This window comes from Pinus tabuliformis, chromosome Q (genome assembly GCF_031772625.1).
Source record: "Pinus tabuliformis cultivar Carrire ecotype Pingquan chromosome Q, CPIR1, whole genome shotgun sequence".
NCBI classification, from domain to species: domain Eukaryota; kingdom Viridiplantae; phylum Streptophyta; class Pinopsida; order Pinales; family Pinaceae; genus Pinus; species Pinus tabuliformis.
The window spans coordinates 1,039,641,962-1,039,665,871 of record NC_142296.1 but is presented as its reverse complement, the minus strand read 5'-3'; positions in this window follow the sequence as shown (position 1 = coordinate 1,039,665,871).

The window sequence follows — 23,910 nt, the reverse complement described above, 5'->3', positions numbered from 1 at the left end:
ATATATATGAGTTTGAGTATTAGAATAAATCAATGGCCTGTGGAACATATTGAGCTTGTGATGGGGTGAAATGATTTTGATCTGGGATTGGATGGAAGATTTTGATTTTTACATTTTATTGGTCGATTACTACAATGATGGTTTAACAAAAGATTAAAAATTTACATCTCCTAACATTGCTTCATGAATTAATCGGATCTGAGATCACTTGGAGGCCGAAGTTTCAAGTGAAAAAATAACGTAACAATCACTGGTTGGTTTTCCATGTAAATAAGATAAGACCAAGGTGATGGGACACGTATTCCAAGCTGAATGGTGGGGGAAACATTAAAGTAGGCATCACTTGCGGTTTAATAATGGCTATGGAAATTGGAAAAGACAAAGAGAAAACAACTGACATTTAATTATGAAAATAAAGGAAAAGAGGAGAAAATGAACAAATATGGATGCAAGGGAAATTAGAGGAAAAATGAAAGAAAAAAGAAAAAGGAAAGGAAGAGTCTAGACATCAATGATAAATAGGCACTTGAGAAACGATTGACAACTTTTTGCTCACCTTTGATCAATATTAGCGAAGGAGAGAGGACAAACAAGGGAGAAAGCAAGCAAAGGAAAACAAGGGAGCACAAGAGGAAGTTTGGACAACAACAAGGACAAAAATAACTGTGGACTTGCAAATAACATTGTGCATGTTTGATTTAGCATGCCTAGATTAGATGCATGGTACATGCATGTGATTATTGGTTCATTTGTTGTTATTGGCATGGGTTTTGCCTAGATTAATTGTGGTTTTAACCTTGCCTTGTCATTTCCTGGATAGCCATGGTGTGATGAGATTCATTATTGGTTGAACTTTGGATTGCCAAAAGGTTTTGGATCCTATTGAGGTGGTCTTAGGAAAATCCCAAGGGTTGGGGGTGGAGATGTTTTTCTCTAGGAAGCCCTTGACAGGTGGGTGGAAACAGGGGAATTCCTCAGAGTATGGTGAAGAAATTTTGAGGCATCTAAGCTTGGTTTTGTTTTGTGATCTCGGGACCGGTTTAGATGCGATCATAGTAGCTTAAGAGTGGAGGCAGTTTAACCTCTGGAGTCCTTGTTTGGTTATGTTTTGGTTTATCTCATGAGATCTCACATTCATGCTTGGAATATGGCACGTGAGTGACTGACTAAAAGAAATATTTGGTTCAACCCAATCTATAGTCAGGTGGTATGTGGAAGTTCCTCACTTGGTTGGATTTTGTATAAGTTAATGTGAGATATTCCTCTAGTGTAATTAATGAGCACACGCACTTGTTATTATGTGAATTTTATGTTTGATTTGTCAGTTTTTATTATGATTATATGTTGGTTATAAACATGGTTCTATGATGTGCTCTAATTATGGCTCTTGTTCATGATTTGAGAGTTTATTGAATGGTTGATGCAAGCATGGGCTAACAAGTTTTGTCGCAACTAGCTGAAGAGGGCATAGTCTCCTTGGTGATTCATATATGAAGTTCAGAAGTTTATAATCAGATATGCATTTATGACTTGTAGCTTTCATGTTTACCATATGTTTGACAAAATGTCTGTCATGTAATAGGCATGTTTTGGTCAAGATCCTGCTCAAGTATTGATTGTTTAACATTATTATCATCATTGTCATGATTCTGGAAAGTTACAGGTAATTTTGGGCAGTGGTCTGGAGGTTTGTCTGAAAATGTGGCATAGATCTCATGACGCATGCACAAAACATAGGATTTTGGGTCATAACCGCTAGTAGACAAGCTTCTGGGTGTGATTATAGCCTCATAACCGCATGCATGAAGTGTCAAAGGTGTGTTGAAGGAAGGTGTAATTAGGTTCGGTTTTCATAATGACTTATAACTATGATTTCATGTAAAGAAGAAACAAATGTATTTATTGTATTCCTTGCATCATGGGTTTCATGAGCAAGAAGTGTTTTTTATAGGTCAAAGACTTCTTCTTGATGTCTTTAGGTTTTTGTTGTCTTGTTATGAATATAATTAAGAAGTCATGAAGTCATGTTACACATGTCAAAGTTACACTCCAAGACATTGTCATTATATCTCTTGCAACCGGCTAAAGAAGGACATTATTCTCCTTAAGGTAATGTCGGCTTATTTCCAAGATCTTGTGTTGGCTTAAATGACAAGCATAAGTCACTATATATATAGAGTGACTTCACTTCATAATCTTTAAGCAATTCAGACATCTTTGATCTAAAACAATATGAATCTCAAAGTGAAGAAGATAAGGGTATTACAGTGAAGAAGGAAGGTGACTATAGGTGCGTAAATGTCTTAAAGGTTTTGGGGCTAAGTTTGTCATCTAAGCGAAGGATCGAAGTATGTTCCAAGACAATGATAGCTACAGTTAAGGGCTATATCAAAGTTTGAGTGGTGATAGAAGAAGACTGAAGACAGAGAGGCTATCTTGGACTGAAAGAAGAGATCAGTGAAGGTCGAGGACTGTGTCTAGGGTTGTGAAGGAAAGAGTAGACTGAGACTCTCCTAGTGACAGTGTAATAACAGTGCGAAGGAGGAAGACTGTGAAGGTCGAAGAATGCAAGAGATAGTGACAAGTGTCTTGAAGAAGAATTGAGTCAAGTATTTTTTCAAGGGTCTTGGTATTCGTCAATAAAAGAATCTATAAGAAGAGATTGAAGGGTTTTCCTCTCAATAGGAGAGGTTTTGGCCCTGGAAGAAAGCCAACATCGTGTGTTCTTGTCTCTTTGTTTTGGTAGCTATTTGATGAAGTAAGATATACACACTAATGATATCAAGAAAATATTGTGCTAATAAGCTAAAGATAAAATACCTCACGAATAGTTATCATGCTAAGAAGAATCACATTAACTCTAATTGCCCTAGATTCTTCAACATGGTATCAAAGCTAAGGTGTTTAAGTCATATGAAGGGCAGCAAAAGAGACATACAAGGATCTGTCTTCAAGGAAATCAAAGTAGGTTGAAAGGATTAAAGGAACAAGTATACAACAAGCAGGTCTACAACAATGATGGAGTATCAACTTTAGTAATTACAGTCATGCACTCAACTCATGCTCAGTTTGATGGAGTGTATTAGTGATCCTCACTTCTTGATCACTGAACTTTCTCCATGCCATAAAAGATAGTCTCAGGTATATATATATTGCAGAAGTAATCTAAGGAATATCTCTCACAATCAATGATTACATCACTATCTCAGTATAGTTATTACATCAAGGCAATTTCAGTGATGAGTCGATCTATTTATACAGTGCCACCCACAATTTAGTTATGTTATTCATTGACAAGTGTGGGCTCTCAATACATTGCCTCTCTATAGAATGCACATAGACATCACTGTACAGTGCCATATCAATATACTTGTCATTGTCTCGAATTTTGTCTATGATTATGATCTCAATACCATGGTGCTTGGATCAGAGCATAGTATCACTAACATGTCAACAATATGTTGAAGTCAAAAGTACCATAAAAATGAATTGGGAAGGTCGTGAAGTAGTCTCAGTGATTTCAAGACCACTGATGTCATGGTGCTAGAAGGTCTCCAAGGAAGTCGTGATGAAAGGATATTAATGATGGGCAGCTCAAGCAAAAGAAGCATGAAGGTGAAGATCTCATATTCACACACCAAGTAAGTATCTTTCAATTTTATAATCAGATTTGGTTAAATGATTTCATGATTGCAAGTGGACTTATAAATTGGTTAGATAATCAAAATTCCTTTCATAGAATAAGGAGGATTGTCATAATCCTCATAGAAAAGAGAAATCATTGATATCTATGAACATGTCTATGAAGGTCAAGCATTGTTTGAATCCTTCAAGAGATTCATAGGATTCATATGATATCACTCAAAAGTCCTCTCATACCTAAATAGCAGAAGAGGAGACATAAAGAGAGATATATGAAATGCTAGATATACTCTCAGAAATTAAAGTAAAGAAGGTCACTTAGACCTACAGAATATTAAAGTCATCAAAGAATGAAGGAATAACTTCATGAAGATCTAGGAAAGATGATGAGAAGGTAATCATCATTGATGAGCAAGATAACAAATATCAATGAAAAAAGAAGGTTACCTCACCCGACAATTTGTGGTCTCTATGCTAGATAGAGAAAGACAAGTTGCAGTCTATAATATTAAAGGATAAATAAATTCAACCATGTGCAGAAAGGAAAGGCAAGGTTGGTCCTCAAGCATAGACAAAAATAAGTATAGTTAAGATTCAATGCTATAGAAAGATTTTGGAATCTCATATCACTGAAAGATGGAAGAAGCTAAAGAAAAGGGCCAAGGAAAGAGGGAGTATCAAATCTCTCCTATGAGTAAGATAGTATCCCTCACAAAAGGATCCTATCATAAGCTCCTATGTCTTGTGTTATAAGATATGACAATGATAATAAGATGCATCATGGCATCATGAAAGCATTAGAATTAAGAGCTCGTGACATCACCATGGGAATCATGAAGGACAAAAAGGACAAAATCCATGGCAATCAAACATGAAGGATATAGCTCTTGGGAATCTCATTGAACATTAAAGGAAATAAAGATGTCATCCAGGACAAGGCTCATCATACATCAAGAAACATCTGCTAGATGGGGATATGCAAGATCCTCAAGGTTCTCTGATGGAATCCTCATTGGAGGGTTCACTAATCTAGAGAGGAAGCAAGTGTTTCATCAAGAACTCCAACATATGGAATTCATGGGATAATGGTGTGATGACATGAAGCAGATCAAGGAATTGAAGATCTCTTCAATCAAGGAAGTTGCTCGAAGAAGCCTAGATGACCTAAAGGTAAAATGAGTTATGTATGCTTATATTTAATCTCGTGGCATATGGTTGCAGGTAACATGGATCATTGCTTCTATCTTAAGAAGTATGATCAAGAAGAAAAATAATTTCCTCCTCTGAAAGGATGCAAGAAGGCATAAGTCACACTAGATGAAATCAACATAATATGTCCTCATATGAAGTATGAGGTGGTTGACTACAATGAAGAAACTTTGATTGAAAACTACTAGGAATGAAATGTGTGAGGAAGGAAGAAATCATGAGATATGCAACCTTGATGAAGGTGATCAACATCCAAAAGACCGAGAAGACTTGACTAAGAAATATCCCGGAAAGATATGAAGACTCTGATGAAAAAGATAAAGACCCTTGACAATGGATATCTTTGGGAGATGTATCAACATGTATGCAGTATGCTGATAACTAAAGAAAGATGTCATGATGAAAAGCCATCTCGGAAGGTATGATTTGATTTAATATGATGTTTTGATTTCTTGAATAATATCTGGATAATGCAGGACTACTCGAACAAGAGTTGTAAATATAAGTACAACTAGCATTCATGTGATGGATGGAAGAAGCATGATGAGAAAGAAGTAGTTATATAACAAAGATTCCAAATATTAAGAACGCCACTTTCCATGAAGAAAGAAATGACATGATGAACTAAGGAGGAAAGTGATCGATGGATGTTGCCCTACAAGGAAGAAGCTCAACTGATTTTCATGACATCAAGGAGAGAAGTTTATCAAGCAACTGAAGGACCCACGAAGAAGTTGTTGATGTATAGAAGAGTCCCTAGCTAAGAGGGAGCTTTGATAAGTCCTTGATCAAGAGGGAGCTTGGAATGGATGACCCCTGATTAAAAAGGAGTGACAATTGTTTTTTTTCTATTTCATGTGTCATGCACTAGATCAGGACTAACAACCGTAAGTCTAGGTGAAGGCCATGAAGAGAAATACAAACACGTGATATCCTCCCTAGTTGAGAGGGAGAGATAAACACAACATTCTTGTCTTCATTTGGAAGAAAGAATGGAGGATTGGGTAATGATCTAGCCTTCGATGCTCTTTGAGGATGTGTAGGACATCCAAGATAAGAGTAGGCAAGAGGACAGATATTCTTTGAGGGTTGGGAACCCGAGATAAGAATAGTCCTAGAAGGTCATACTTAGTGAACACCTGGGTGGGTATGTACCTTGAGAGACAATGATGAAGGTGTCTATAATCATTGGTCTCGCCAACATTGTGTGCTATGATCTATTGAGATATAGAGTTGTTAGTCAAGGCCTTGTTATTTGACAATGTTGGTTATAATGATGCTATACAAATGGGTTACTAGTTTGACTCTTCTTATAAGATCTCTTCAGTATTGAGAATATCCATGTACCATTTATGAATACCTCCCTAGTTAAGAGGGAGTGTTGAAGAAAGGTGTAACTAGGTTTGGTTTTCATAATGACTTATAATTATGATTTCATGTAAAGAAGAAACAAATGTATTTATTTTATTTCTTGCATCATGGGTTTCATGAGCAAGAAGTGTTTTTCATAGGTCAAAGACTTCTTCTTGATGTCTTTAGGTTTTTGTTGTCTTGTTATGAATATAATTAAGAAGTCATGAAGTCATGTTACACATGTCAAAGTTACACTCCTATACATTGCCACTATCTCTCTTGCAATTGGCTAAAAGAAGGAAAATATTCTCCTTAAGGTAATGTCGACTTATTTCCAGGATCTCATGTCGACCTAAATGACAAGCATAAGTCACTATATATATAAAGTGACTTCACCTTATAATCGTCAAGCAATTCAGACATCTTTGATCTCAAACAATACAAATCTCAAAGCGAAGAAGATAAGGGTATTACAGTGAAGAAGGAAGGTGACTATAGGTGCGTAAATGTCTCAAAGGGTTCTCGTGCTAAGTCTGCCATCTAAGCGAAGGATCAAAGTATGTTATAAGATAGTGGAAGCTACAATTAGGGGCTATATCAAGTGTTGAATGGTGATAGAAGAAGACTGAAGACAAAGAGGCTATCTTGGACCTAATGAAGAGATCAGTGAAGGCCGAGCACTGTGTCTAAGGTTGTGAAGGAAAAAAGAGATCGAGACTCTCCTAGTGACAATGTAATAACAGTGTGAAGAAGGACTAAAGTGATACAGTGCGAACGAAGAAGGTTATGAAGGCCGAAGAATGCAAGAGATAGTGACAAGTGTCTTGAAGAAGAATTGAGTCAAGTATTTTGTTAAGGGTCTTGGTATTCGTCAATAAAAGAATCTATAAGAAGAGATTGAAGGGTTTTCCTCTCAAGAGGAGAGGTTTTGGCCCTGGCAGAAAGCCAACATCGTGTGTTCTTGTCTCTTTGTTTTGGTAGCTATTTGATGAAGTAAGAAATACACTCAGTAATGATATCAAGAAAAGATTGTACTAATAAGCTAAAGATAAAATACCTCACAAATAGTTATCATGCTAAGAAGAATCACATTAACTCTAATTGCCCTAGATTCTTCAACAAGGTGCAGTTGTGGAGTTAGGTCAGTGAAAAAGAGTTTCATCTCTATGATTGAACACATGGGGTAGTTCTTAAGCCCCTGAGTGATCTGTAATCCTTGAGGGATGGAAACTAGATTTCAGTTTGTAGACCCCACTTCCATATCTGGAACTTGGAGGTTAGGTCATGTCATAATAACACTCAACTCATGTTTACCTTGGAGAGATTGTAAAAGTGAGTAAATGTGGGAGGGGTGGTTTCAGAGTGGTAGCAGAGTGAGGTTGCAATACTGAACCTTGAGGTAAAAGCAGATTGTCATACATGTTTATATGTTTGGCATGTAGGCATGATGATTAATGGTTGTTATATGCATCACAAATATATGCATGTTTGTCATTTATTATTGTTGAGGTTACATGCATGATAGATGTTAGTTTATTAGTGTTGTCATATGCATGTGCATAAATTAGTCATGCATGATAAGTAACTTGTTATATGCATTGTGTCATTTGCATGATGATTATTGTCATCACAATTAAGTTCTTGATATTATTATGTATCGTACTAATATGGACTGAGTTATGCAGATGTAATAGCCTCCCCTGACATATATTGAAGTATGATTTTGATTATGTCTTCTATTTGGTTTATCTAACATGGTATATTGCAGGACAATAGAAGACCAGGGATGAAGAGAAGAATAGTTGAGTACAATTCATATGACTCTCCGTACAAGCCTGAAGAGACTTTGGTGGGATGGGAGAGATCAATTGAGCAGCAAGGAGAAGAGTGTTCTCTTGATATAGCAGATACACTGAGTCTGAGGGCAGATATCAGAAGTTGCAAGGAAGATAATAACAGGTTGGTTGAGGCACAGGAAAGGCTCTCTAGAGCCTAGGAAAAGAAAGCAAAGGTCAATGCAATGATTCTTTAAAGCCTTTCATATTTGCAGAAGTAGGGAAAATTGGGAATCCATCATGAGGATCAACATGAAGAAAATACTAATGGGGCATATGGTAGCAGATCTCGGAAGGGGTATAGGTTGGACAAAAATGATATAGTCAGAGGTGGCAGATCTTTGGATACACTTGACAGGAGGGCCAACATTCATGGATTTTATCCTAGCTCCGGTTCTAAGAGACATCATCGCCATTAGAGCCAACATCTGTATAGGAGGACAGAGAGGCGATAATTGCCAATAGAATTCATGAAAGCCAAGATAACTACCTTCAGTCTCAAAGAGAAAGCAAACATTTGGTGGGAAGATGCGAAGCATGTCAAAGGCATCAAGGAAGAGAAGCTTACATGGGAAGAATTTGAAATAATCTATTTGAGAGATATCATGACAGAAAGGCCAAGGAATTCTATGATCTTAGGATGTAGGTGATAAGTAAAATGTGGCTTCGCCTAAGAAGTTTAATTCAACTGAGAGAATATACATATATGCAACTGGTAATTGTGTTGTGGTCATGATTATATATATATATATATATAAATGGGTGTGTATGTATAAATGCCATTGTCTGACAAGGTTGCTAAGGATAATTCTTGTGGAAGAATGATTGCTTTATGCAGGTGAATGATATGAAAGGGTTCTTGGTTATGAAGAATCAAGTGGGCAGAGTATACCTGGAAAACCTGTGAGGTTAGTATTATGTGGATATGATTTTGAAATTATGTGTTTATAACTATGCCTATGTTTATGTTATGGTAGGCAATGTTGAAGGATACATCGGCGGAATGAAAGCAGTGTGATTTGCGACACGCTGGGACAAGCATGGATAATAGAAAGAACCATAGACCCGAGACTTGGCTTGTGTATACATGTAGTAAGGAATGGGAAAGACACTAGAGATAAGGTTGCGTGATAGAGACATTGTAGAATCTGGGTGTGCAATACTACTATTGTTTACATGTTGTACATGTGGTGTTGTGTACATGGGTACAAGTTGTGTTGTGTACATGTTGTATTGTGTAGTCATTGTATTGTGACGTGTATTTGTGTGTTGTACACTGTGTGTAAGTGTATGCCTTGTGTTGTATATTGTGTATGTGCGTGTGTTGTGAAAAGAATTGGTTCTCGGGATCCCTAGAGGTTGTGGATTGGGACAAGACATTTAGAGCCCTATAATAGCTTGGGTTCCTTGGAGGCCGTGGGATGGAGCCTTGTAATGGCTTGGGTTCCCTGGAGTTTGTGGGTTGAGATAGTAGTCCCTGAATCCTTGGACAGCTTGGGAAGAGACCAATCTTGAGTTGCTGATATTGAGGGTAGAGGCGATATAGTCTTTGGATGTCTTTGTTGATGATATTGAGGGAGGAGGTGACAGAGTCTCTAGATTCCCTTGTTGCTTTGGACAAGAAGACAAGAGAAGGCTCTGGGTGCTTGCTGGGTTGGCAACAGATCCAGTGTGTGCACATGGTCAAAGAGAAGGCACTGGGTGCTTTCCGAGTTTGGCAACCAATCCAGTGTGTGTATAGAAAGGAAAAAGAACAAAGGAAGAAGCAAAGAACCATTTGAAATATAAGTATCAGTATATTATTCCAGTTTTAATTATGCACATAATCTATGATTCTGATTTATGATGGTTAAGTTTTGAACCAGTCTGATGTGATATGTTTATATATGATGATTTAATCAAAGAGCTAATTTGGCTTGTGATAGAAAGTAAACATAATTGCAAGTGTACCTTATTGATGAGCTATCAATGAGATATGATATTGAATTTATTTCAATTCCTTTCGATTATAATGGAAATTATGTGCTTGATATAGGAAAGCATGGAAAATTTCTGGTTTGAATTTGTTGCAAGAGAATTAGCAGCAACAACAAAATGAATTGGAGCATGTAACATTATGTTGGTAAATCAATTTAGTAGCATGGTCATTGTGGGACATTGGTACCCAATAGTGTCTATTAATCTCCACGAGCATGCGATGGTCGGTATGATGTCTTTGAGGCAAGGATATGCCTTGGTTTTTGGACCTTTCAATTCGAGGAAACCTTGCCAAGGGATGGATTTCCCGAGAAGGGGATGTCGGGGAAATTGGAAGGTGAGCGGACGCACAAAAGGAGGTGACCAAATTGCCCAAGGGACTAGGAAGCAGAGAAGGGAAGGCTAGGGAATACATTTTTTTGGTCATTATCATTTTCAGATAGAACTAGAAGCACATTGGGAGTGTTCCCTGAAACAATGAGCCAATAACTATTCACTAAAAGAACAAGTAGCGCAAGGATTGTAACGTTGGACATTGGACGCGAAATTTGATTTTGGCAGTGAATTCTAGACTTCCTGGGAATAAGGTGAATCATGGTGCTACCTTTGAGGGTGGAGATGTGAGCCTCTAGATTCTCTTGTTGTTGATGTAGGCATCATATGCTTTTATTTGTTGGTAATAGAAAATGTACATAAGTATATATGTGTATATTATTAAATAATGTGTTGAGTTGTGATTATAAATCTCTAGACAGTATGCTTATTTTTTGGTTGAAGAAAATGTGCATAAGTATGTATGTGTATATCATTGTAAATACCACATCAAACTAGGTTTATAAATCTACATAAGCGGTATGTTTGTCATGTTTTCAGCAATTGTCATTGTAAATACTGCATCGAGTTGTGTTATAAAGTTTCATAGGTAGTATGTTTTGTTGATCATAAGCGTCATAAAACACATAGGATGGTGTTCCCTCAAGGGGAAGAGGCTTGTAATAGCCCCCGGTTGATTTTCCATGTAAATAAAATAAAACCAAGGTCATGGGACATGTATTCGAAGTTGAATGGTGGGCAAAATATTAAAGTGGGCATCACTTGGAGTTTAATAATGACTATGGAAATTGGCAAAGACAGAAAAAGAAACAATTGGCATTTAATTATGAAAATAAAGGAAAATAAGATAAATGAAGGTGAAGAAACACAAATATGCATGGAAAGGAAATTAGAGGAGAAATGAAGGAAAATGAAAGAAAAAGAAAAAAGGAAAAGAAGAGTCTAGACATCAACGATAAAAAGGCACATGAGAAACAACTGAAAACTTTTTTCTTAGCCTTTGATCAGTATCAACAAAGGAGAGAGGACAAGGGAGCAAGCAAGCAAATGAAAGCAAGGGAGTGCAAGAGGAAGTTTGGACAACATAAAGTAAAGACAAAAATAATTGTGGACTTGCAGGTAACAGTGTGCATGTGTGATTTAATATGCATGGTACATGCATGTGATTATTGGTTCATTTGTTGTCATTGGCATAAGTTTTACTTGGATTGACCATGGTTTCAACTTGGTCTTGTCATTTCTTAGATAGCCATGGTGTGATGGGATTCATTCTTGGTTGAGTTTTGGATTGTTGGAAGGTTTTGGGTTTGGTTGAGGTGGTCTCAAGAAAATCCCAAGGGTTAGGGTGGAGATGGTTTTTTTCAAAGAAGCCCTCGATAGGTGGGTGGAGACAGTGAAATTCCTCAAGGTATGGTGAAGGAATTCTGAGGCATCCAAGTTTGGTTTGGTTTTGTGATCTTGGGACCGGTTTAGGTGAGATCGCAATAGGTAGCTTGAGGGTGTAAATGGTTTAACCTCTGGAGTCCCTGTTTGGTTATGTCTTGGTTTATCCCATCAGATCCCACATTCTTGCTTGGAATATGGCACAGAGGTGATTCGCTGAAAGAAAGATTTGGTTCAACTTAATCTATGGTCAGGTGGTATGTGGAAGTCCATGACTTGGTTGGATTTTGCATAAGCTATATGAGTTATTCCTCTAAAGTAATTATTAAGCACATGTACTTGTTATTATGTGAATTTTACAGTTGATTTGTCATAGTTTTTATTCTGGTTATAAGTATGGTTTTATGACGTGCTCTAGCTACGACTCTTGTTCATGATTTGAGAGTTTATTGAATGGTTGATGAATGCATGGGATAAAAAGTTTTGTTGTAGCTAGCTTAAGAGGGAATAAATCCTCCTTGGTGATTCTTATATGAAGTTCAAAAATTATAATAAGATATGCATTCATGACGTGTAGCTTTCATGTTTACCATATGTTTGCAAAAACATCTATCATGTACTAGACATGTTCTGGTCAAGATCTTGCTCAAGTATTGATTGTTTAGCATTATTATCATCATTTTCATCATTCTGGAAAGTTATAGTAGTTCTGGGCAACGGTCTAGAGGCTTGCCTGAAAAAGTGGCATAAATCTCGTGACCACATGCATAGAACATGGGATTTTATGTCATAACCATTGGTAGACAGGCTTGTGGGTGCAGTTATAGCTTCATAACTACATGCATGAAGTGTTAAGGGTGCGATTGCGGAGTTAGGTTAGTGAAAAAGAGTTCCAGCTCAGGGATTGAACACCTGGGGTGGTTCTCAAGCCCCTGAGTGATCTATAGTTCTTGAGGGATCGCAATAAGCTTTCAGTTTGTAAGCCCCACTTCCATAACTGGAACTTGGAGGTCGGGTCATGTTATAGTAGCACTCAACTCATGTTTACCCTAGAGAGCTTGTTAAAGAGGGTAAATGTGGGAGGGGTGGTTACAAATAAACTATGATGTACTTCACGTTTAAGATATTCATCCTCCTGGGTCTCAACATACCCTAATGGATTGGATCAATCGTCAGTTCTGAAGATTTAAGGCTCAAATGTCCATTAGGAAATAAAAGTGAAAATTTAGAGTTTATACATACAAATGTATGGGGACCAATTCATGTATCATCTCTTGATGGATTTTATTATTATGTTACTTTTATTAATGATGCAACTAGGAAAACTTGGGTTTATTGCATTAGAAACAAATATGATGTCCTTGATATTTTTATGAAATGAAAAGATTTGACTTAGAATGAGACATGAAATAAGCTAGAGTGTCTCATATAAGATAATGGAGGAAAATATTATAGCAAGGAGTTTGATGGTTATCGTTTATACCATGGGATTACAGAAAGAAGTCACTTCCAGGAATATCACAAGAAAATGGTGTGTCAGATTGGATGAACAAGACAATCATGGAGCATGCAAGGAGTATGAGATTGCATGTAAGGTTTCCCTTATAGTTTTCATTAGGGTAATTTTTAGGTCTAAATGGGCATCCTAAGTAAATTATAAAATAACAGTGGAAATAATAAAATAAGATTAGATTACATCATCAAATTTTAGAGGAAAAAAAAAAAAAAAACTGCTTTTTCAACTTATCTCCCTATGGGTGTACTCCAAAAATGGTGAATCATCCCCCATGGTTGACATCATCACATTGAATCCTATTGGTTCTTATAAAGTTTATTTTGGTTGTACTTTTTTCTTAGGAGACCCATTTTAGACCTCAAAATTCCTCTAATGTGGACAAATGTTGTTGATACTTTTGTTTACTTAATAAGTAGAAAGCCTTCAAGTCTTTGGATGGTGGAATTTCAGATGAGGCATGGACAGGGAAAAAGGTAAACTATTCATTTTTAAATACTTCTGGTTGTGAATCATTTGTCCATATTGATAAAGAAAATAGAATAAAGCTTGAGGCAAAATCCAATATGTGTACTTTATTGGATATGGAGTTAATGATTTTGGCTATTGCTTATGATATTATGAAAATCACAAAATAATTACAAGTAGAGATGTGGTATTCAATGAGAAGGTCAAGTACAAAGATCAATTGCAAAGAAAAAAACATGAAAAGGAAAACATGGAATATATAGTACTCGATGAAATCACAAAAAAAGAAATTCCAAAGGTGTCATAAAATCAAAATTTTCAACAACAACAATAACAACAAGTACCCCAGACTCCTACAAGTGTTGTTAGAAGATAAATTAGATTAAGTAGACTCCTTGAATTTACTCTCATTCATTGTATTATGTATTTTTGTTTATCGATTCTGGTGAACCAAAAGGATATGAAGAAGTAATGCAAGTAGAAACTAGAAATCAATGGGAGCAATACATGAAAGAAGAGATGGGCTCTTTGGAACATAAACAGACTTGTGACTTGGTCCCATTGTCCATGGTAAAAGAGAATTGCGTAATACATGGGTTTGCAAGTTAAAAGAAGAAGATGGAGGCAAAAAAGGTAGAACGACATACTTGTTGTAAAGGGGTTTGCACAGAAGAAAGATATAGATTGTGATGAAATGTTTTCTCCTATTGTCAAAATGACTTCAATTAGAACTATTTTAAGTTTAGTTGTAGTAGAATATTTTCATTTTGAACAATTAAATGTAAAGACATTGTTTCTCCATGGGGACTGGAGGAAAATATTTATATGCAATAGTCATAGGGGTATGAGGTCAAAGGGAAGGAAAATTTAGTATGCACACTGAATAAGAGTTTGTATGGTTTAAAAAAATCACCAAGGTAGTGGTATTAGAAGTTTGACAAGTTTATGAGAGAACAAGGTTATACTAGATGTTAATTTGGCCACTACATTTATTTTAAGAAACTCAATAATGGTAGCTATATTATCTTGTTATTATATGTAGATGACATGCTTGTTGTCAGGACTAACATGTAGGATATAAATGAGATCAAAAGGAACTTAGATAATTATTTTTCTATAAAGGATTTGGGTGCTGCAAAGAATCCTTGGTATGAGAATAAAAAGAGATAGGAAAAATCATAAATTAACAGCGTCAAAGTGAGTACATTGAAAAGGTGTTGGAAATATTTAAAATGAAATATCTAAAACAAATTAGTACACTTTTGGTTAACCATTTCAAATTGACTAAGGAGATGTGTCCCAAGACTCAAGAGGAGATACAATACATATCGAAGGTTTCATATTCATCGATAGTTGGAAGCTTTATGTATCTGATGGTGTGCACAAGGACAAATAATGCACATGTAGTGGGAGTTGTGAGTATACATATGAATAATTCAAGTAAAGAACATTGGAAGGCAATTAAGTGGATGCTTAGGTATTTTTACTACTACTCAGGAATTATGCTTTGGAGGCTCAAACACCATTTTGCGGGGATATATTGACTTGGAGATGGCTAGTGATACATATATCAAGAGGAGTACCATATGGTATATTTTTCCTGTAGGTGGAAAATAATAAGTTGGATTTCAAAATTGCAAAGCTTTTGTTGCAATTTCAATAATAGAAGCATAGTATGTTGTTGGTACAGAGGCTAGTAAAACGATGATTTGGTTACAAAGACTCATGGAGGAATTTGGAAAGAAGTGTGAGAATAATAGGTTGTATATTAATAGTGATAGTTCCATTCATCTTTACAGGAACTCAACCTTTCATTATAAGAGTAAGCATATACAAGATAGGTACCACTTCATATGATTAATATTGGAAGATGGAAAATTGAGTTGGAAAAGATAAATACTAGCCATAATCCTACATACATGTTAATGAAGGAAGTAGTTAAGGAGAAACTAAGTTTTTGTTTAGTTTCAATTGGTCTTCAAGCATGGCGATGAAGATGAGAAACTAGCTTGGTCCAAATTTGAAGCATAGTCCAACATGTGTAGTAGGAGTGGAGTTGTTGTAATCAGTCCCCAAGTAGGACATTCTTGGTTTTGGAGCCTGATTATCTTCCTAATCTAGAGCTCTTATTTTTTAGTCGTGTTTGGACCCAAGTTCTGAGTGGAGGATGTGGAGCGGCTTTTCTCCCTCCTAGTCTTGCCATGGGGTCTAGGGGAGAGCAAAGCCAAATTTTTAGAGCCCAAAAGTGGGGTTTTAGGGATAGTGCCCCGAAAGAGATTTTTTTGGAAAAATTGCCTTGTAGAATATTTTAGTTTCATAGTTAATATAGTGCGTTCCATTAGGTCACATATATGATGGAATATGTTTCTTTTTTCCTAGAAGGAAACCCTTTTTATGAGAGAATTGTATTGCGCCTGTGTATTATTGAGAGAGAATTATAATTGAGGGGGAGGGGGATTGTGAGAGAGAGAAGACGAGGTTGCACCAGATGTGCTGCAAGTTGAAATCCCTTCTTTTTGTTGGACATAATAAAAGGAAGGAATGTCTATTTCTCCATGGATGTAGCCCAAATCAAATGAACCACATATATTGGTGTCTCCTTTATATTGTTTCATTCTAAATTTATTTTTGCATTCATTTTTATTTTATTGCTCTATGATTTTATTCCTAATAGTTATGCCTATATATATATATATATATATATAATTTTTCCTTTAATTTATTTATTGTTATTTTTTCTTTCTATTTATGTTATATAATGCTTTTTATTTTTCTCTTGCTTTTTCTTTGATTTTTCTTGGAAATTATGTAATTCTTTCTTCATCAAAATTTCTAGTTTTAAATATGGCCAAAACCCACCAGTGGTCATAGATTAGATAATTTAGAGAAACCCTGATAAAAAATAATGATTGTGGCCAAGGGAAAGTCATAGAAAATATAATAAGCAAGGTAGCCAAAAACTTGATAAAAAAAACAAGGCTCTAATAATAAATGTGATCACCAAGCCTAGCTCATGAATTAGATATCCAAAATATTTGGAATACAATAAAGAAATCCATTTTAGGAATAATAATATATTAAATAATGTACGAGCGAATTGATATGATGCTACAAATAGGGGTCCCATTATAAATATTAGGCAAGAGTGCCATTTTATAAAAAAATCATATATTTTGATAGGCATGCCCTTCCACATGTCTCTTTGTTAACTAGTAATTGATTCTTATTGTTATATGTGTGTGTGTGTTCATAACACTACCAATACCCTAGCACTACCCTAGAATTTGGGAAAAATGTGTACATTTACTCTATCAAAATGTAAAAGATGACATGCTCATGTGATGTAGGTTTATAGAGGGGAAGAGTGATGAAAACACTCCAATATTTGAAGTTGAAATAATAATATTGAGAGTAGAAGACAATAGAGACTTGTTTGATATGGAAGAGTATTTATATGTTAGAGTATGGGTATTTAATGATCACTTACTTTCCATACATGTGAGAAACATGGTAGTCACTAAAAGAAATATGAATACGTGTGATAATAGGAAACAAATATCTTATTGATAAAAGAAGAAGGATGTTGATATGACCATAAGGGTATATGTCACTATGAACACATGAACATGTTCTCCTATTCAAGGAATTATTTTGAACTCATTTTAGAGTTGTGCTCCAAACTCACATCTTGTGTACATTGAGTGTACTCTAGTTTATTATTATATCACACACATTTGGTCCATAAAAAAGGAAATAAATGCCATTATGAACCTGGTACATTTTTAGGTGTAGAGAAAGGAGGAATAAGATAAGTGGGATGAACATATTGTTGAAGAAGTAAACATGTCCATTGAATAATTAATAATAATAACTAGATAAGGGATAAATTAAGATTACAAGGAGATAAGAAGATGGAGCCAAAAATGGAGAAAATAAAGAAAATAAACCCCTATTAATGATCTTTGAAAAGGAAACAAATGTCAATAAAAAAGAGAGAATCACACCTAATACATAACCAATGAAGAGATAACACAAGCTCATAATACACTAGAGAGTTTGAGAAAGAATGTTAAAAATAAAAGTCAAATAGGTAAGAGGAAAATAATAGAAAAAGTAAAAAAGGGAAGAAAAGAAAGGAAAATGTAATGTTCAAGGTGTAAAGACTAGTCTCATGGAGGTATCACAATCAAGATTCAATGATGATGAAGGGAGCAAAGGAGAAAGAACCTCAAGAAAAATCTTGGAAGAAAAAATAATTTCTATATTTTAAAATTGTATGAAGATCTCAATAAAACATAAAATGTTACATTTATGAAATATAAAGGAAAAACTAGAGGCATTTAAGATGAAAAGAATGAAAGAAATAACACCTAATGACATGAGGGAATATCAAAATATGGAAAATTTTAAAATATTAATTAGATAAATAATGAATATGTGTGTGCATGTGTAATTAGTAAATGTACACATCTTAATGAAATAACATGTATTAACTATAGGACATGACTCTTAATGAAAGACACTCTCACCTAGGTATTTATATGGGGCCCTCATTTATCATCTTATCATATTAGTTCTCATACATTTGATATATATTTATTATCCTTAACTTTTTTATATTCCAAATATTTTGGATACTTAATTGGTGAGCTAGTTTGGTTGTCATATTTGGTATTAGAGCAAAGTATAATCTAGGGCCTTTAGTTATCAGAACCTTTGGTCAAATATTTCATTCTCCTTGGAAACATATTTTTTGGCTTTTGACCAATCCACACTTTTTAGAGTTTCTTTGTTTCCCTCAATATTGACAATAGATTGTCTTTTGGCCATTATAAAAAGTTTGAAAACTAAAAAAATAAGAAGAAGATCATTCTAACAATTACACGAAAGAAAAAAATCATAATTCAGTTGCATGTTTGTACATATTCTATACAAAATTGTAGTTTGATCCATTATCAATCTCTACCATTGTACGCATTACAACATTGTACTCGGACACAATTGCAATACAATTAATTGAACTTTGTGCAACCTTTTACATACTCATTGTATGGTTGTTATACAAATTGATTACCTAATTTAATGCAATGCATAATTTTCCCACATGGTACAAAATACACTTACAACACGTATTTGTCCATATGGTTGACGTAAAAAGGAGATTGTCTTGTCCATGCTCAGTCATGCAATTGTTTAAATTAGCCATAAATTAGATTGTCTGTGGATCACACCATTCTAACCATCATCGTCACCTTTTATACTATCTACCACTTCATTTGCCAACATATGTATGTCGTATTATCCATTTGTAGTTTTCACTGTGCATATATGTACAATTAAACTTAATCGATCATGTAATAGTTACAAAACATCTATATAATCAATTAAACAATGCATTTCCAATAAATAATTAATCAACCATATTGAAGAACTCGACTAGCAATTTCTTCAATCTGCATCAATCTTGTTTTTAACTAAATCTTAGCCACAAACTGACCTTTGTGATGGCTTCGAGATTTGGGCTTCCTGCTCCTTTGCTAGCCTCCCTACCCCTGAAATTGTATCCTTCAATGCATTGGTTTCAGGAATTTTGTGACCTCCATGGGCTAATCCCACTCGATTTGTCAAAATTTTTGAAGAAATTCCAAATATGGTGGTCCACACTACTCAATCTTAGACAGTGATGCTCAAAAAACAGGGTTAGGGTTTGGTTGGCCAATTTACTAGTATTTAGCCCCCCCTCCCCCAGACCGTTAAATTTCTAGATAGATAAAAATTGGAGGTCCCTCATTAAAGGCCAACTCTTTGTCATATTGTGGCCATGAAGTTTTCACTTTTCTCTTTGAAAAGAAAGCAGATAGGGATTTGACCTGTCGCAATGGTCCATACTTCATGTGTGCTAAGGAATTATACTTGGATATTGGAACCCTATCTTCAACCCATAGAATGAAGTTTTGTAAGTCATTCTATTATTACTAAATCTTCCCCATCTTCCTTTATATTGTTGGAATGTTGAAAATTTTAGATATGTTTGGAATTCCCCAGGAAAATATATAGATCGGATTGAACCATGTGAAGGAATGCTTGCATGTCCTTGGATCTATGTTGAAGTGGATACGAATAATGGTTTTCCCACTTACATTCTTATATCCTTATATAATTTTTCCTTTATATAGGAGGCATATTATGATCAACTACCATTCAAGTGTAAACTCTATCATGAATATGATCATTTTTCTAGGAATTGTACGAAATATGAGCAACAAGATCAAGTAGAAGATGGGGACTAGTGGAAGAAACCTAAGAGAAGAGGAGGAGCAGGTCACTAAAATGTAGTGGCTAAAGGTATACAAAAAAATAATGGGGTGACCAATGCTCCCCTTTCCCCCAAAAAGATCACTTCCCTTGAAGGAGTACAAGTTTCCTTCTCAAGTCAAAGAAAGAATCCATCCCATCTTGGAAATAAATATGAGTCTCTTGAGTGTTGAGGGTGAAATTTTGATGTTTTGCTAACAACACTTCAAATCTCACAAGGCTAAGTAAGATATGGTAATTGAGCCCGATTGCTTAAAGACTTGTCTAATTCCTACTAATATATGTTACAAATTTACAATTATTTAAATTAGAAAACTAACTATATAGTTAAACAAAAACAATACTTTACAATTGTATAAATTAAATCAAATTCATCATATGTACAATAAAATAATAGAAATGATACTTGAAAGTTTAAAATTTTACATCAACAACCTAAAAAGACCGTGCATGCATTAAATATTATGACATGTGACAGCCAAAGAATGTAACACATGTCATAGATATGCCCATTATTTAAAAACAATAATCTAAAAAGCTAAAGAGGTATGTGCCAAATATGAAAGAGTCAAGAAATTGATTTTATTTGATCAAATATGAGTGTACAACCGACCCTCTTTTCATTTTTTTGCAAAAATGTGGACCATAAAATGACTTTAGAAGCCAAAGATGTTAAATATCCATACACAGGAAACTAAGTGCCATGAAAGAAGCAAGATAATAGAAATTCCCGGTTTGGACTCTTCTGATAAGATCATCTTAGTCAGAGTTCTGCAAAAAGTGCACTAATTAGCATTGAAATTAATCAAACATTTTAAAAAGGACATGAAAAACTAAAACAACCTTGTAGGCACAAACAACGAAATGATGAAATGACTTCTTCCTTGTCACTCCTCAAGAAATTTCTATTGTCAACAAGATAGTTAGCTCATTACTCAGAAAATTAATTGTATGATTAATGTGACTTAAAAGTATAGCATACCTTAGTTCACTTCTCCAAAAAGTCCTCTCCTCAATGGCCTCTTGCTCCTTTTGTAATATCCTTCAATCAATTATAAAGTAACTACTTTCCTCCTTTTTTATGTATTTAATCTGGAGAAGAGGACTTTGACGAAACTTTTATAATTTTTAATTTATTTTAAGTAGGTGGGGTCCCACTGTACATCTTTACGTTTTAATATATCATTTAAAATATCAACTTGTGACTCTCTTAAAAAATAATATAAATGGTAGCATGATAAAAATTTCAACATCATCCACCATCATTTACCATATCATCCTAATGCATCATCAACCAATATATACCATTATCATAAAATATAATATGAGGATTTATCAACAATTTCAAAATGACATGTATGACAAAAACCTTGTGTCTCCCTTATGCCCAAAATAGCAACATTACCAAAAATGATACCACTGTCATAAAACATGTCTTTATCAAAAGTAGGGAGTCATAAAGTCAAGTAAGTATCACAATTAAAATATCTCTATATGCATATCTAAACTAGTGACCTTCCTTTTCTCATCACATTTATTTTCTATACACAACTCAAGGTGCATGTCCAGGAAGGAGAAGTCTCTGCTTCCTTCAATTTCAATTCTATGTGCATTGGTATGTGAGTGAGTTGAAGTCACTTGTGTAGATGAGAAGACATGAGAGGCAAGTGCATGATGTTGATTTTTCTCTGCATGTGTAGGGGCAATCAAAGGATATTTTCTGGAGTTATGATCGATGTGAGATACAACAGATGGGATTTGTGGGACCATAATAGGTGGTGGGATAACATGCATGGAATTGGAAGGCCAATGAGAAATGTCAAAAGATAATCTGATGGGATTTGGTTCCCATCCATAATGAGACTGAGGGTGTTGTTGTGGTGTTGGATGGGGCTCAGGAATTTCCATTATGCTCAGATGTGGCTAAGGAGGAGAGTTATGTGATGTGTTGTACCTTAAGAAGCCAATTTCCTGGCTGTGGAGAAATTGTGCTTAAGACATTAATGATGATTTTTTGTTGTCACTTATTTGTCACTTTATTGTTTGTTGTATTCTTAAATGAAGGACCTGGAAAACTTGGTCTTTAACCCTTAATACATATGTGACCGGAAAATATCATAATGCCATTTGTTGCTAGATATAAATGATGAATGAAGAAAGTTTGAAGGAGAAGTTAAAGATAATATGTTGCTTAACACAGAACCTACTATCTGTCACTTAGAAGAATTATGAAAATGAGAACTAAATCATAGACAATATGTTGCTTGACACAGAAACTACTATCTGCAACCCTTGGAGAAGTTAAAGATAATATGCTGCCTTACATAGAAACTATTATCTATAACTTAGAAAGGAAGGTGAAAACTTCAAGTATAGGAGCGCTCTTTTAAGGAATTTTAACTTTATCTACATAAGCAAATAAAGACATGCAGTGTCATTACTATACTTGAAAGAAGAAAACATAAGATGGCGCATGATAGAGAAGTTACAAAATTATACCCAACAATTCATGGAAACTTCTATTTCTTTCAATAATAAATAGTTATATTAGGAATACAGTGGCATAGTCTCCGGGTTCTCCAAAATTCCCACCCCCTCTTTGTGAGTTTTCCTCCTTTTATACATTTATGAAACAGTTGTTGATCTTTGAAACTCTCAAACTACTAAACTGTTTCTCTAACTATCTAAAGTAAAAACTATTATAGAATTTTACACAGAGGATAAAAGACACCTCAAAGAACATGAAATAACAGGAAAATAATTGAATTTAGAAGATGACGATAACTACTAGCTTGCTCTGTTAATCGGCTCTTAAGTTCCTCTATGGATGCTTTAATAATGCTTAATCCACTTTAGCCGTAATGAACTGTGTTTGACTTGAGTAAACCTAGGCTTACGCATGTATTGGGCTCATTTCAATTGGCCAAAACACCAAGAAACTCGACCAAATTCCTTTTCTTTAGATTCGGCTTTAATGCTGATTTTTCCTTTATACAACGAAATTAACGCAAACCTTTGGTTTACCGCAGAACTCAAAAAGAATTAAATATGTTGCATAAACCCATCGGTTTCGCCTTTTCAGCGCTCCGTTGACTTCCCATCGCAAATCGCAATCGGCGCTTTCCATTGTTATATCGACCCAACCCTTAACATTTTGTGATATGATAGACACGTCGAAGTTATAAAACATAGTATATAAATTATCAGGTCCAACATCTTTATCGCAGATCGTAATCAACGCTTTTAAATGGTATATCAATACAAACCTTTACAATCCGGGATAAGATGGACGCGCTGGAAGTATTAAACACAATATACAAAATATCAGGTCCGGCCATCGCATATCGCATTCGGGGAACCCATATATATGTACGTGATGCATTCTACGATACGGCGGATCCGCCGAAACTGTAAGATACGATATATATGTTTTCGGGTCCGGCCAGGGTGATTTCATATAACTGCTCATCGCAATCGGGAATCGGTGATTCCTGTGATAATAACATAACTGCCCACTGCATTTTTGCGATCGCGATTAACCGCATCGCTTAACACACACACACACATATATTTTGGTTATGGCTCCATATAACCATTTATGTTATGGTTTAACTTGATCGCATGAGTATACTGGGGCCGATTCTTTTATACTTGTTCTTTTAGCGATTTCGATATATAATAAACAAACTACTTCATTTCTTTTAGACTTTGCGGATGTAAAGAAAATAAGGGAGCTTCATTGAGGTTGAACCCCTGCAGTGGTTTTGGACCGCGTATTGTGATAAAAGTGATAAATAAGATTAAACACAATATAAGCTACAACATCTGGCTTCAACCGGGATAGTTCTTCTGCCACATAAGCACTAAGAATTGTAGATTAGT